Source organism: Dipodomys ordii, unplaced genomic scaffold (assembly GCF_000151885.1).
Source record: "Dipodomys ordii isolate 6190 unplaced genomic scaffold, Dord_2.0 Scaffold58, whole genome shotgun sequence".
Lineage (NCBI taxonomy): Eukaryota > Metazoa > Chordata > Mammalia > Rodentia > Heteromyidae > Dipodomys > Dipodomys ordii.
The window spans coordinates 5391845-5407978 of NW_012267274.1; the positions used below are offsets into that span (position 1 = coordinate 5391845).

Here is a 16134-nt window from a genome sequence, read left to right on the forward strand (position 1 = left end):
GGGAAGCCATGTCCTCTGGGGGGCGGGGGCAGTCTGCCTCCTTGCTGTACTTGCTGATGTCCAGGATCTGCCTACATTGAAGGAGAGCTAGAGGGTTCTGTCAGGGGTTAAAGTCTTGTGGCTCTTGTCTTGCAGCCCGACTCTTGAAATGTGCTTTTATCATAGCATCCTGCTGCCTGGGTGAGGCATCAGTAATGAAAATGGAACGGATGCTACACTGACCTTTCTGAGTATCTGTGCACTCTATTTTAACTGGGAAGTTGCATGTATTTTCTACACTTAATGCCTTAAAAGCCTCTTGGGCAATAAGAGATGCTTGTAAGTACAGCCTGCGTGTGAACTGCTCTGGGCCTGCAGGTTCAGATGGAGAAGTCCCTCTTTTAGGGAACATAGCATTTATCGGCAGCTGTGTTAAAGTCACGCTTCCAAATGGACTCGTAGAAATAGTGTTGTTCTTTGAGAGCTGTTGTGGCCAAAGGCTACTCTGTCCGATGAAGCTTAGGGAGGGAGACTCAGAAATCCATGGCCTGCCCTTTCCCCAGTCACAAAGTCCTATGAACCTTCAAATTGCAGATGGCACGGTCCTGGTATTTTCTTTGCATGGTGGCCCTTTTGTGTGTAGAGACCTATGTTTTATGGCTTGCATTAGCACCAACAATCTCTACGATACCCTGGTCCTCCTGTAGTTACAGATAATGATCGTGGAGGGGCATGATCTTTGCTAGCTTTGGTCAGGTGGGTTTTTGTGTTTCCCATTGCAGAGACAGGGTTGATGTGAATGGGTGGAGTGAAAGGTTCCCCAACTGAGGTGCGGTTCACCTTGGTATTGTTTTCAACTTCTGGCGATGAAAGTCAGAGGTTGATGTACTGTGAGTAGACTGTGCCCACCCAGCGTTCCTTCTCCAGCTAACTCTCTTCCCCATCCAGCTCTGCCTGGCATGCCACTTCAGCTCTTTCTTTGCATCATAACCATTGCGTGGTGGCATTTCAGACCTCAGCCTCACCCAGAGTCCTCAGCAAGAGTCTCATTACCTGAGGTTGACTTGATTCTGGTTTTGTTGTTGTTGCTTTCCTTTGAGGAACTGTCCTGTGGTGGGCTGGGCTGGGCTGGGACTGAGGCAGCATGAAGTGATGGCCTGGTCTACACGTACCAAGCAAGGAGCTGTACCAGTTGCACATACATGTGTATCCACAGACAGAAGGTTCCCCAGGTCCCTTCCCACTTTACCCTCTTCCGCTCTACCTGCCCGGTAGCCTCACACAACCATCTTTTTTTTCCAGCATTAGTGTTACCTGCTCTAGCATTTTTATATAATAAACATACATTATTAAGATGTGCAATATAGTATGTACATGTTATACCTAATGTGTCTTTTTGCCTAAAACCTTTTTTCAGTTGGCACTACGACTTTCAGATTTGAAAACCTATTTTGGCCCATATAGGATGCTTGTTCTTTTTTATATCTCTGAGTAATACTCCACTGAATGAATTCACCACAGTCTCTTGAAGCATTCACTTGTTGGTGGATACCTGGATTGTTTCCAGCGTTTGGCTATTTTGTATGAAACTGCTACGAGCCCTTTGTTGTAGCTGCCTTTTTGTAGTGGTAAGCTTCTGGGGTAAATTCTGGGGATGGAATCTTGCTAGGTCATAGAGTAAGTGTATATTTAGTCTTACAAAGCAGTCACAACCTTTTGTGCAACTACCAGTCACACATAGAAGTTGGCACTGTTTTTAAAATCACTTAGTAAAATGTTGACTTCTCCTTGGGTGGATGTGTAGTGCAGTGGGAATAGTGTGCAAGGGTGCCTTCCTCTTCTTGATCCTTTGCTTACAGGCCCTGGGCGCTGGGGTCCCCACCAGAGGTGGGTGTGGAGTAACCCTGCCCTCTTTATTTAGATGGAGGGGGGGCTGCTCCTTTTTCTTCTGGATTCTTTTTTGATAATTACTGATTCTCTTCCCCCCCCTCTCTTTCTCAAACACACACATACACACACTCACTCACACTCATACATACATTCTCTGTCTCTCTAGCTTTATTTCTCCTGTCTCCTCCTACCTCCTCCCACCAGAATCTGTGGCTTCCCTATTTAGAGCGAGGGTCCCATGGCCTCTGGTTCTATTTAATCTCTATGTCAGCCTTTTGGTATTCATGATTAATGGGTTGATTTATTCAAGTCCGCTGATGACCACTTTTCTAGTTAGCTTCAGAAACGGGAGGACACTAGATCAGCCCTGGGACTCTGCTACCAGCCTGTCTAGGAGCTGTGGCTGTTACTTTTAGAGACATGTTTTATAGGGCTGCTAGAGTGTCCTTGTGGATTCCATTTTACTTATTTATAATCTTCCTCTTTCAAGAAAGTGCTTTGAGGACTCAAAAAAATAGGATGCTGTGAGCCAGGATAGGATTGGGGTAAGGAAGGCCTTCCATGCAGTTACACCAACCACAAACTTTAGAAGAGCTGTAGTGAGCAGCGCGTGCTGGGTTCCATGGGGCACCTGCTTGAGCAGATCCCAAATGAAATGCCATGGGTAATGCCTGTGTGGCATTCTGCCGCAGATTCCACGTCTCCGTGCCATAGCTACCACTTGTGCCTGGGAGAAGCAAAGCATTAAAGGATGCTTTCAGGAGGTCATCCTGAGAGGGGTGTTTGTTGGGCTGTCATTTAAGTTGGGATAGATAGGAAGGACTTAAGACACCCTGAGGACCAGTTCAGTGGGTACAGGCCTCTATATCTTCTAAAACGCCAGTTGTCTGAGCTGTGGCTGCTTGGAAGGCTCACTTCACTGTCCCTGGACAGTGTCACTAGCCTGAGAGAAGACCACCATTCCACCTTAGAAATAAAGTATTGGCCTATGTGTGGTAACTTCTGTACCATTGCAGGGTGGTGCCATCCCCCTCCCCCCCTCCATCTTGTCCATCTCCATGCATGATCCATCCCAGTGCATGGTGCTGTGGTATTCACTGGTGCAGCCTGGTTGCAGTAGCTCAAGAACAGCATGTGGGCTCCCAAAGGAGGACGACTTCTGTAGGGTCTTGGTGAGGCAGCATCCCGTCTGCTGTCCACAGAACACAGGAGCAGGTGCCTCACCATACAGATTGGGGAACCTAGCCCTGCTGTTTATCTCTGTGTGTCCATGGCCTTCTGGCTCTGTTCTTGGATGTACCATATACATAGCAGGCTGTAGGATCTGGCCTCAAGGTTGGGGTTTTGTAGCCTGTCCCATCCAGGCCCTGGAAGTGGACTTTGTCACTCATTGAAGGGAAGTTGCCCAAAGAAGAGAGAAGTCTCCTTTTCATTGTTTTTCCACATATGGGATTGCTTTTAAGCTCCAGTGACTTGTGAGAATGCTGAATATCTTTCGAGTGGCATCCCTCTCCTGTGTCTGGGAGCAGTTAGTTCCAGTTCTGAGCTGCCCAGGAACTTGCCTGCTGTAGTACTAAGCAGTAGCCAGGGTTTCCTAACTCAGGGTCCCGGGCTGTGCTGTGTAGTGACCCTATCTGGTGCTCACCCAGCACCCAGTATGTGGATAGTCTGCTGTGGAGTGACCCCATCCAGCGCTCACCCGGCAATGTGTGTGTTGAATAGTCTCCCTGGCAGTGAGCGGAGTAGGTATCTGCTTTGGTTTGGGGCTAGGTTGCAGGGGTGGAGGGTGGAGGTGGTTCTTTGCTTGGTTTCTCAAACAATCTGCCCTGATCAGCCTCCAGCATGGAGTGAGTGGGGAGCTGACTTGCGTACACTGCTTTCATCATGGGCTTTGGGTAAAAGACGAAGAGCTGTACCATGCCAGCAGTCTGTGACCTTCTGTGTTAGGCCAGACTCAAGAGCTCTCTGCCTTTGCTGTCATCTCTGCCGACTCCAGAGTATCAGATGTTGTTTCTTAGTTCCAAGGGATGGAAGAGTTCACATCCCTTCACTTTCTTCATTAGATTTGGACACGTGGTAGTGACCTGTGCTTAATGGACTCAACTCATCTGGTGCAGTTTTCGTGCCCCAGTACTTACTACTAGCCCGGTTCTGGGGAGGCGATAGTGAACCATGCTTCACCCAGCTGAAGCAGCAGTGGAAAGGCTCCTCATGTTGGTGGCCTGTGGAAGTGACCCTGTGCACCTCCCTATTAAAGGATGGAGAAGTAGACCTTGTCCTCTTCTGTTCCCCCAAACACTTGATGTCACCAGGGCTGGCTTTCCCTACGTAGAGAAGATGAGGAGGGCCGGACTGCATGAGGCTTATCTGTCTCTCTAAGCGTTTTAGAAGAAAGATATATCTGTGCTCTGAGTTTAAATATAGCTCAGTGTTTGCTGCTGAGATGGCGAATAAGCAATTGAATATGTAGGTCATTGACTTATGAGAATGAGTTCTGAGTTCTCCTTGCATCTGATTAACACTGCCTTACAATCGGGCCATTGGTGCTATGCCAGAATTGGTTTGCACAGGGTTCAGCGAGCTATCTGTGGGAGAAACTGGGAGAATTAGCAGAGGGTACCTTTGCCCCTTAAGTTGTGAGGAGCGTGACTTGGTGTTGAGCTCTGAGAGAAGCCGCCAACAGCAGCGCCGCCAGCGTGCGGCCATGACCTGGAGAGACCGCCCCAGTAGGCACCGGGGAAGAGGAGCTGTCTGTCTGTCTGTCTGCAGGGCCTCCAGAGCAAGTCCACCTGAGGGGTGGGGGAAAGGGCACTGCTTAAACCGGAGTAAATGCCAGCAGTGTATTTTAATACATTCTTGATTCAGAACGCACTGTTTGGAATTGCATATTTAAAAGGAAAGTGCCACCCCCTTTTGAAGGTATGTGACATTTAAAAGATCTGTAGCAGAAGACTGGCTTGACAGCTTCGAATTATATTTGAGTTTTTCTTTTAAAAAAGAAAACGATTACTTCTATTTTAAATGTCATCACAAAGATATAAACATGTTTAATCAAATTATATATTTAATTTATGTAGAATATAAGTTTATTCATGTGGAAGAGTTACTGTTTTACTGATGTGTTGTTCTGTTGGTTTTTTGGTTGGCTTTCTTTTTTTTTTTAAACCTCAGCAGCTTTGAAGCTGAGTAGTGTTGATGGTTTGAAAGTGGTCTGGTTCCTGGAGTAAATAGCCATTTAAGGGTTTATAGAATCTGGAAAATAGTATTATTATTGAAATATTTTCCATCTATTCCTTACACATCATGGGGCCTTTGGGGGAAGGGAAGAGGTATTTTCATGATTGTTGCCAGGAGATAGGAAGGGTAAACTTGGGTTGGATGAATTGCAAAAAAGTGTAAGCCCGAAGACAGTGAAGCCGGGAATAGCTAGGATGCTTCTGTAATTTTCTTCTTTTGGATTCTTTGAATCAGCGGGGAGTTACTGGGAGTGGAGTGCTGGCAGGAAGTGTGCCAGCTCTCCTTAAAAGGGAGGCAGCCAGGACCCGGGGAACAGTCACAGAAAGACCTTTCGCCTGGTACAAAAGGTTGATGTGGAGTCTGAGGGCGTCAGCCAGCTCTTTGGGCTGCTGGAGAAGCAGCGGTGGACTTGTAGGTTTGCTCTGGGGCGTGCCAGCTTGACCCTGCAATCTGCTGTGAGACTCCAGCTCCAGAACTTTCTTTGAGTGAGCTAGGCATTGGATGCCAGCCAGCACAGCTTACAACTGTGTGTGGTGTATGACGGCCGAGAAGGTGGCGGGCGGTCTGGTCCCGCCTGCTGCTGCCTATAGTTTCGATTCAGCCAGGCTGGGTCAGGACCTGGAGCTCACAGGCTCACATCCCCTTCACATGGCCAGGGCCATCCCCAACTGACACGTATGGTTATATATGGGCTGATTGGCTTCAGAGACTTAGTTCCAAGAAAGTTCTGGAATTGGATTGTCCGCCCAGCACAGAGCTGCCCTGGGGCTGGCTCACTCTCTCCTCTTTTTCTGGGCTGCTCTGCCAGGGCAGGCGCCCTCTGTCGGGTGTGGCCTGGAGAGCCCTAGGCAAGCTGGCAGTAGCCGGCAGACTGCAAGCCAGCTGGCCTTGCCTGCTCCCAGGAAAGCACTGACATTGCAGCAACGTCTTTGCCAGCACTATCTAGTGGGAGAGGGTCAGAGTTCAGGAGCTGTGAGCTCTTGGGGGTCCAGAACCTACGCTGCCTGAGCAGTGCTCTTCTGCATGCCCCTTGTTAGGAACCCATCTGTTAAAGAAAGTTGCTTCATAACCAGTCACCAGGAGCCAAATTACACAAACAAGTCCCCCCCCCTCCCCACCCCAGCTGAAACCTAAAAGTTCACATGCAGGAATAAGAGAAGAAAAGAAATACAACCAGATCTGAGATTCCCAGATAGCCTTTCCCTCCTTTCCCACTAACTTCTGCAAAACTAGTAAGAGTGCCTGGAAATGGACATTGACACAGCCAGATTTGCCCAGCGGAACAGAGTTTTAGTATACAAGCAGGTGCTTGTATATATCACCCCAAGAGTCTCCCTGCTTTTTTTTTTTTCTTTCCCTCAATCCACAACCCCTTCAGGTGGCTAGGGCAGCCCCTCAGGCTAATACAGGGGGCTGATTGGCTTCTAAGACCCAGCAGCCCAAAGAAAGTTCTAGAGTAGAGGTCGCATCACAGGTAGAAGCTATGTTCTTTTGGCTTGCTTTAGTGAGAATTGCAGAATTGCAACTTCTGGAGCTCTTCAACATGAATGTTTGAGCTGTCTGTCTTTGAGTGTGTGTGAGCACGTGCATGTGTGTGTGTGTGTGTGCACGCGCGCGTGCGTGTGCACGCCTGTTGTATGTCTGTGCACATGTGCATACTGGTACTAGGGTTTGAACTAAGGCTTAGGTGGCTCTCTACCACTTGAGTCATCCCTCCACTTCCCTTTTTTTTGCTGGTATAATGGGAGATATGTCTCACAGATTTTTCTGCCTGGGATGACTTTGAACCTTAATCCTTACTGAGTAGCTAGGATTACAGGCTTGAGCCACCAGCTCCTGGCTCTTCGAGTTTGGGGGGGACAAGGCCTTGTCCAGTATGCCAGGCTGATCTTGAACTTCTTAGCTCCTCCTGTCTCAGCCTCCCAAGTGCTGGTGTGTATAGTTTTCCAAATCAGTAGAATGTAGTTGGGTAGCTAAGTGTATGCAGGTTAGTTCAGAACTTCCAGTATCCCATACATAATACACATGAGTGGATAGGTAGTCTTATACATACCATGTGCTTATCAAGGGCTCTGCAGTTTGACTTTGGCTGACTGGAGGCTGGCCCTGCCCCTGGGGTATAGGCTGTGCCCCTTTGGGAGTTGGTCTGTGAGTGGACTGCCAAGTTTACTTGGTGCTTGGAATGGGTATATAGCCTCAGTGAGCTACAGGCCAGTCTAATACTTGCATTTTCTCCACCTACCTTAGTTCCTTGGGGTTGGGGGGGAGATACTTCAGCCTGTCTTATCAGGGGCCATCACAATCCTGTGGTCTCAACTCACTGGGCTGAGCTGTTGGAGATTTACTGCCTGTTGTGAGTGTTGGTGATGGGAATGTTATTCTACTGTGCACTGGGGTTGGTTGGTAGTGTGTTGGGTGAGAAGCGCAAAAGACTCAAGTCAAGCTAGGCTTTCCTCATCAGTGATGTTTCTGGATACTGTAGAGAACTTCTGTGAACCTTTTGTTGCTTTCAGAGGAAACATAGTTTGGACCCATGAATTCACCTTCAGTTAGATCTTTAGGGGCATTACTGAGATCTGTTATTTGCAGAGTCTCTGTGCATGCTGGTCTCTGCAGCCGACCTCATCTTGCACTTGTCTTTATTTTTCAAGTGTAACCTGGAAAGTGACATGGTTTCCACATTGCTGGTATAGAGGCTGCTCTGTCACGGAGGCCACACCAGAGAGGTGGGTTCTGAGCCATGATTGGTACCTGGCCATGCTATTTGCTCAATATTCCACACCTAGCCTGTTCATCAATGCTGTTGAAATCTAAAGCTGATTACCTGTAAGTTTTTCAGAGATGATAGAATTCACTAGTCAATCCTCAAGTCATAGTGCTTTTCTGAATGTTTTCTTGCTGCTCATTCTGCTTCATGGTCAAGAACTTGAATAGAGCATGCTGAGAAATTCACCTTATTGGATTCCCCAGAGGTCTGCTAAGTCTGCCTGGAGGCCTGAGGAGGAAGGTTTCATTCGGTCTCCCAACCACTTTCTGTCAGTTGTTTGGCCACTGGAAGTCTGAGATTCCCAAGGGGAACTTTTGTGTGGTAACAGATTGAACTTGGTGTTCAATGAAGGGACACTTGGCTTTCTTGAAAGCCGGCTGAGGTAGTGCAGCTATTTTGGGCTTGCCTCCTCTTGGTAGGGGTGGGGTTGCTGTGGTGCAGCAGGAAAGCAGGACGGGTGACCTCGCGCCATCCACCTTCTCATTCCCAGCCACAGCCCGCTCCTCCTAACCCGAGAGCCCACAGCCTCTATCTAGATTTCAGGAGGACATGCTCTAATACACGAAAGGATGAAGAGATTTGATATAAATGATTAACGGTTCTGCTAAATATTTTTAAGTCCTCTTTTTAGAATGGAGAAATAACATTTTGGTTATATTCCAGCTCCTATGCATGAATGTATGCATATATTTAAAAATGAAATTTACTTGGGGGAGTATTTTTAGTGTTTTATATTCCGTATTCCAGTAGACCTATAGGTATTTTTTCCTGTCTTTAAATATTTTGTAATCCTTCACATCTATTGATATATCAGAATCATAATGTACTACAATCACTGTAACCTGGTTCCTGTTTAGCTAGCTCTGTGATGCATTGGGATGAAAATGCCCAGTTTCTTCCTAGTCCCTGAGGAAGGATGGGCTATGCAGACTCCAGCGCCCTACTCCAGCAGAGGGAGAGCAAGGCGCTTGCCCTGCGCTTGTGGACTCTTCCCTGTGCTCAGCCTCCTCCTTCCTCACCTCCTTCACTCTTGTGCGGAGCTGCTTTGCCCTTATGTTGGTGTAATGCTTCTGTTTGATTCTGGTTTGGCTTCTCAACACCCAGAGGCCCACGTCTGTGCTGCCTGTCCTTGGTTGGAAGGGGCTCAGGAAGCACCGCACTGCCTCCTCCCCCTGACCAGCAGAGCACACCAGGGGCACAGCTTTCCGCCAGGATGTCCGTCTGACTACCATGAGCTGGACCCCAAGCTAATCTCCTAAACCTGTTTCTTCCGGGAGGTTCTCAACTATCTCACATGACCATATTGCTCCACAGCAGGTGGTTTTCTGTTTCAGGTTGTGTTTTTAACTAAAAAAACAAAAATGAGACACAGACACCAAGTGTCTCTAGAATATGGCCAGCGGTACAGAGTTTTGAGGTGGGCCTATCCTGGCTGGCCACTTGACACACTGTCCACTGTTCTCGCCCTTCCTTCCTTCCTTCCTCCCTTCCTTCCTTCCTTCCTCCCTCCCTCCCTCTCTCCCTCCCTCCCTCCCTCCCTCCTTTTCTTCCTCTCTTCCTCCCTTTCTTCCTTCCGCCCAACTGCCCACCCGTCGGTTGTGGGGCTTGAACTCTGGGCCTAGGTGCCGTCCCTCAGCTCTTAAGCTCAAGGCAAGCACTACCACTTGAGCCACAGTGCCACTTCCGATTTTCCGGTGTTAATTGCAGATGAATCACACAGACTTTCTGGCCTGGGCTGGCTTTGAGCTGCAATCCTCAGATCTCAGCCTCCTCCAGTAGTGTGAGCCACTGGGGCCTGGCTATCCTCATCTTTTCTACGGGAAGTTCTTTCTTTTTCTTTTTCCCAAGGTTTGTAGATGGCCCTGTGTACCATCACTTACAACAAACCCTGGGGGTCCGGTCAGGACCCTGGGATCCCCGGTCAGATTGCACACAGCAGCTGCCCTTGCTTTCCTTGCCAGCTGGGCAGTTCTGGGTGTGGGAACATAGCTTGCGTTCACAAAATGGCATCGGTGTGTGGGCTGATGCTCAGGATATTTGCTTTTCCCTCCTTTCCATAACTTGCCCGACACCAGCTTTGATTGGCAGCACCTATTTATCGATTTGTTTTCCATGCTCCTTTCTCTGGTCACTACCAAACCTTCCCAGCTGCTGTTCCCATGCCCTCATTTGTATCTTCCTTCTGCAGTCACAAGACCGAGGGGCGGGTGGTCCCGGGTCCCAGGCTGTTGAAGCTCGACCGGCTTCCCGGCATTGTCTCTGTCACCCAGCTCTCCTCCGGTCTGTTGGCTCTATGGTGTTAAAAAGTCTGAAACCCAAGGATAGGGCCAAGGAGCAGGCACATTAATTGGCTACATCTGAGACAACACTGGGACCATATCCCGTTCTATTTTCCTTCTGAAAGTGGCAGAGGTCCAAGACTTTCCTTACAGTTCTCCACGGACGTCTTTGTATCTGAAGACAAGCGTTCTCAAATCTTGGCTGTTGAGTCTTTTCACATTCTTAAAACCTAAAACCCTCTGAGTGTATTTATTTAATAGTACTAAATTTCCATAAACATTTCTCCATGAAGACTGTGTGTGTAAAGTTTCTGCCCGGAGGACATTTTCCTTCTTGAAATTGAGACATTTGGACATCGGGAGTATAATGAAGTGCCAACCTTTAGGTCTCTGCTCAAGTGGCCCAAGTGGCTGCATTATAGAGGGGTGCAGAGAGAATTTGCTTTCAAGATTGTTTCCCTCCCCCCCTCAAGAAAGGATAATTGTTTCCAAGTTAATTAATATGGTTTATTCTTTACAAAGCAGTGGTGGGGAGAATGGCCTGCCAGTATGAGAGTGTCAGCATTCTAGATGGTACCATCTCAGTGTCTGGTCTTGTCTGATGGGTAGCAGCAGACACCATCAGGTCCCTGTTTTTCCCATGGGTCCACTGCTTCCTGTCCAATGACCCTGGCCTTGGGCTCCTTCGTAGAGCTGAGGGCAGGCACCTGACGCACAGTGGGCTTTGCCATCTCAATGGCAGCCCTAGTGCCTGGTTAAAGGGCAGATTGTGTTCGTGTCCTGCTAATGGGTACAATGGGGTTAGATAAGAGAAACAGGAAGACTGCCACCCCTGTAGCTGCCATCTCTTGCACCCCATTTGCTCTGGGGTACCCCAGCAGCCCTGAGCATATACCTCCCTGCCTGCTTGGTGGCTCCTTGTGTCAGGGATGTACCTGGTGGGGGAGGGGGAGGTGAGGCCTTCCCAGTAGGCAAGGATCTCACTCAAGGCAGACACAGCCCTAAAGCAGGTGTGTGGAGAGCTGTTTAGGGAAGTGGAAAGAAGAGACCTCTGGATCATACTCTTCTAGGGCTGCTGCTTGGCTGATTGAGTCTGTCTGTCCGTCCAGAGGGACTTCCAGCCTGCCGACACAGGCAGATTACTTTAGTGGCCAGGAATTTGGCATCCTGGTGACCCCTCTGCCTGAGGCCTTGGCCTGGCTGCTCTTCCAGTGAGTCAGGAGGACCTGTGGAGGGTTTGTGAGGAGGCCGGCTACCCCCTCTCCACACCCTCTTCCCCAGGAGTCGCCACAAGTCCCCTCTGCGGCCCCATCGCTGACAAAGCCTGAGCTGTGGTGGATGTTGGCTGGCAGGTGAGGAAGGGCTGGTACTCTGATCTAGATGTGGCCCAAGGGGCAGTGCGACTGCCGCTCCTCCACAGGGCCTTGGCTCAGCACTCGCTGGGCCCCATGGGCCTGTGTGCTGAGTGCTCGCTCCCAAGGCCGGACAGCCCTCCTGGGAGCACTGTGCACTGCGCCTCTCGGGCTTCCTTCAAGACCTGCCCACGGGGCTCAGGGCAGGCAGAATTTCCAAAGCTCAGTCAGCTTTGAGAAAGTCGACTTTATCCCCTGTGGACCTAAAATATTACTTTCTCATGCCTGCCTTAGGGAGAGAGCAAGTCAACTCCCAAGTGGAGCAGCCCTTCTAGGCAGGAGTCCTGAATCCTTAGTTCCTTTCCTGTGGAAGCTTTAAAGGGCCAGCGGCTCTCATCCAGGTGCTCCTGGGATGCCCTGCCTGCTGGTGTCCCTGCTTGTCACCCACTTTGGGCACGGCCCAGGCCAGAGAGGACCCTCAGCCAGAGGCAGCACAAGGAGCTTGCAGGTGGCGCGGGGGATGACTGGTGTTTTTGGCTGCACCTCCCCAGGCCTCGGGTGGGGCATGGGAGTGGGCATGACCTTAGTAGCTAAGTCACCTCTGCCTCTCATTGTATACTCTGAAGTTCTTGGAAAAATCCTGCTAAGAAACGTTTCCCTGGCACAGCCTGCAAGTATCTTCTGAAACAAGCACTGGGAAATTTTTAGCTTTTCTGTAGCTGCAGTCTTCCTGAGTATTTCCACCTTCAAGTAACAATGTATCTAGCTTTCAAGATTGCCATATCTTCCAAGTGTTTTAATGTTTTTAATCCACTCCAAAAGCTGTTGCTGGTCGCTGGGCAGACTCCGGGCTCTTCCAAATTTCCCATTTACGATTCAGTGGACTGTCACTGTTAACCAGTGAAGCCTTCTGCAAGGCAGAGCTGTCTGTTCCTGTGAATTTCCTGGAGTCTCTCAGATTAAAAGCTTGAACCCATACCATTCTGATTATAACCTGTTTCTATAATGTCCTCAGACTTCTGTTTCAAAGCAAATAGTATTGTTGCAGAATTTAGACCCCTAAATCCTTTTCCTTCCTTCCAGAAAGGGTTAAAATTCCTGAACTAGGTAGATAATGTCCTTATGGTTTTGGTATTTGTACATACATAAGCCTGTTCATGTCTGCTTCATGTAGGCATAAAAGAAAGAACAAGGAGAAGAAATAGAAATAAGGAAGCCCAGGGCAAATGGAGACAAGCACATTGAAGTTATGCAAACATGATATTGTTTGTTAAATATTTGATTCCCTTTTGTGCAAGGTGTTGAAGAAGAAGACTGGGAGGTGGCAGGTTGAGCTCGTGAGGTGTTACAGAAGACACCTCTATGAAATGGACAGGAGTCTGCTAGTCACGCTGCCTCCGTGGATGGTTCTGTAGCTTGTGTCATTAGGCCCTTGGGACTACTAAAAGACTGTGTCCCTCCTGTCCTGGCACTTAAGAGGCTGGAATGTCGTCTCCTCTTTCTCCTTAAAGTGGAAAGCTTGGGTTTTGAGCTGGTGTGGGGTTGCAGGGCAGTGAGCTGCTTCTTGACCATGTTGGCATAGTTATAGAAGCTGCCTGAGTATGTAGCCAACCCTGTATCCATGGACTCAGCAAGCCTCTCATCGAAAACATTTGAAGAGCCAGGTGTGGTGCTGTACTCCTGTAATGCCAGCTAAGCAGGGGGCAAAGGACTGGTGGGGCATTCTGTAATCCAAGCCGGGCAGGAGACAAAAGAGGAAAGGCCTAAGATCCCTACCCGAGAAAGAAACCAAAGCAAAAGAAGTGCTCTGTGTACACACACACGAAAAAAACTGACGTGAAACCTTAGTACAGTGATGGTTTTGTGAGAACAAACCAGCTGTTTACATGGCACTTGCGTTGTATGAGGGACTAATCCAGAAACAACAGGAAGTCTATGCGAGGGGCGGTGTAGGTTATGAGTCCCCACGGCCCCCCAGATGCCTTGGCATGGTGGTCCTCTTGGTTCTAGTTGAAGAGTAGAAGCTGGTTGTCAGTCTCCAAACAGTGATGTGCACAAATACAGGGACATGGTTTTTCTTGGGGTGAGGGGGTGTAGGGGATCCTGTGATCCTTCTTTACGACTTGCTATGCCTTCACCGGGGATATCACTGGATTAGGTCCTGAGAGAATGTGCTCTCCCCCCCCCCGGCCCCCGCTCCCCGTTTGGTTTTGACATAGGGTTTGCTGTATATCCAGTGCTAGCCCTCAAGTCTATCCATGCCCAGATTAATCTCAGACTGTCAGTCATCCCAACCCAACCTCGTCATCGCTGGGATTACAGGCATCGTATGCATCATCATGTCTGGTGAAGCTCCCCCCTTCCATGTCTCTGTCTCTCCCTACCTCCCCTCTCTTCCCCCTACAGCCCCTCCCCCACTCTTATCCTGGGTAGAGTGCTATGCCACTTGAGCCACAACTTCACTTCCACTTTGGCTTTTTGGTAGTGGTTATATGGAGATAAGATTCTTACAGACATATCCTACTCCGTCTGGCACTGAACTAATATTCTCAGATCTTAGCCTCCTGACTAGCTAGGATTACTGATATGGGCCACTAGTGCCAGGCTCTGGTATTATTATTTTATGTATTATTGTTGTTTTGGCCAGTCCTTGGGCTTGGACCTCAGGGCCTGGGCACTGTACCTGAGCTTCTGTTGCTCAAGGCTAGCACTCTACCACTTGAGCCACAGCACCACTTCTGGTCTTTTCTGTGTATGTAGTACTAAGGAATGGAATCCAGGGCTTCATGTATGCTAGGCAAGCACTCTACCACTAAGCCACATAATAAGAGTTGGACTGTACAACTCTTATCATTTTAAATGAGGAAACTATAGCTTCTTAAAAATTGAAGAATAACTGGGACTTTCTTGATGGCAGTCTGGGGCTTACAGTCAGGGCTGGGCGCTGTCCCTGACTTATGTTCAGGGCTAGCACTCTGTCACTTGGGCCACCAGTGCCTGGTACAGGTGATTTTGTTTTTCTTTCTTTTCTTTTCTTTTTTTTGTATGTTAATCAGGCATTTGAGCCTAAGTTTGGGTGAGAAGCAACCGTTTACATCTGTAATACAGTCCTCCCCTTCTCCCATGGCGTATCCAAGTGGGCTCTCCTGTTACATAGCCATCCCAGTGGTGAAGTTCCATCTTCAGGGAAAAGCCATAGGCATGACATATTTGCTGGCCAGATGTTTGTCCTTTTCAATCAGCCAGCGTTGACTTGGCTTTCCTTCCCTCCTATGCCTCTGTGCGGATGGGATGCCAGTCAGATGACCTAGCCGGTACCATCTATTTGCCCTCATCCGTGTATGGTAAAATAAACGTGAGTGCTATTTAATGCATCCCTCATTTCATATTGCATTTGCCAGGAAAGTGTGATTTTTATTGAACATTAGGATTGAATTCTTAACTGAGTAATCAATGTCAGTAGTAAGCTAAAATGCTTCCATTAATGGACAACTGCAAGCGTTCGTCAGCCTTACAGAAGATTAACAGTTGTCAGCACTTATGAACCATGGACTTTCCGCATTGCGCTTTGTCATTTCATATTTCTCCCGGCACTCTTGGCTTGGAGGCATTGGCTGTTTGGCCCCCTGTGCGCTGCGTCACATGTCATTTTCATGGGGATGGCACGGTGGCAGCACCTTCTGGTTTTGCACACTTGGCTTCATGTCAGAATGGATGAAAAGGGTTCGTTTGTTCTGCTGCTCTCCTGTTTAATTTGATCTGGTATGGACTCCAGCAGGACAAATAGTATTTTTAATGAAACCATTTAGTAACCTCTGGTAGCTTGGAGTCAAAGGCATTGGAAAAATGCAATTAACAGTTGGCTAGTTGTAAACAAAATCATGGCTTCAACCTGACTGATTCAATTCCATTTTCTTTCAGAATTTCTTCATCTTAAATTGTTGTGAACCAATGAAGCTATATTCCCTTAAAGAGACGGACAGCCCATCGCGTGAACTATAGTGTTTGTGGACACATTTATCTTGGTGAGTTATTGTAAAATATCTCCAGGTAAAACTTGGCGTTTCTCAGATCCCCTTCGGAACGTGATTTCAATTAGTTTGATGACCGTGGAACCCGGGCAGTCTCTGGTTGTTTCACAGGGAGGTCTAATAGCAGGATCCTATTGATTGCCTTTCAATTAATTGCATCTAGTATTTTCATTTATCAAAAGCAAAATACATGTAATGAACTCTGAAGCAATCCAGTTCAGTGGAAAGTGATTCTTGCTGCTGCTGGAGAGATAAGTCAATGGAAATTATACTGCAAGGAAACTCAAGGCAGGATGGAAATAATGTTAGAGCCTCTCGACGTATTAATTAAAAGAAATAAAAATGAATTAGGGAGATGGTCTCATGCCACCTCCATTGCTTGTAAAATGGTAAATGGATGTTTTTAGAAAGAAAGCAGCTTGCTGGTGATTCTTGGTTTCCAGCCTCTGGATGTCTTTGTACGGCTAACGATTTTTTCCCCCCTGGGGGCGTGGATCGGGCATGCGGTGGGGTGGAGTAGAGCATTGGGTTCTGTCTGTACTTGTTTGGAGATAGGTGGAGAGCATATTGATTTGGTTATTGTTCAGTCCTGTACCCAC

The 16134-nt window shown here is 48.2% G+C and overlaps 1 protein-coding gene across 3 annotated transcripts in view; it reads left to right on the plus strand.

Annotated features, from left to right (window-relative positions):
- Window positions 1-16134, plus strand: part of Ctbp2 (C-terminal binding protein 2) — a 116754-nt gene that overhangs the window by 21865 nt on the left and 78755 nt on the right. For all 3 annotated transcript variants that reach the window (XM_013021972.1, XM_013021973.1, XM_013021971.1), the window contains exon 2: window positions 15426-15529. The gene's annotated coding sequence lies outside the window, so the exon portion shown is untranslated. The remainder of the gene's footprint in view (window positions 1-15425; window positions 15530-16134) is intronic.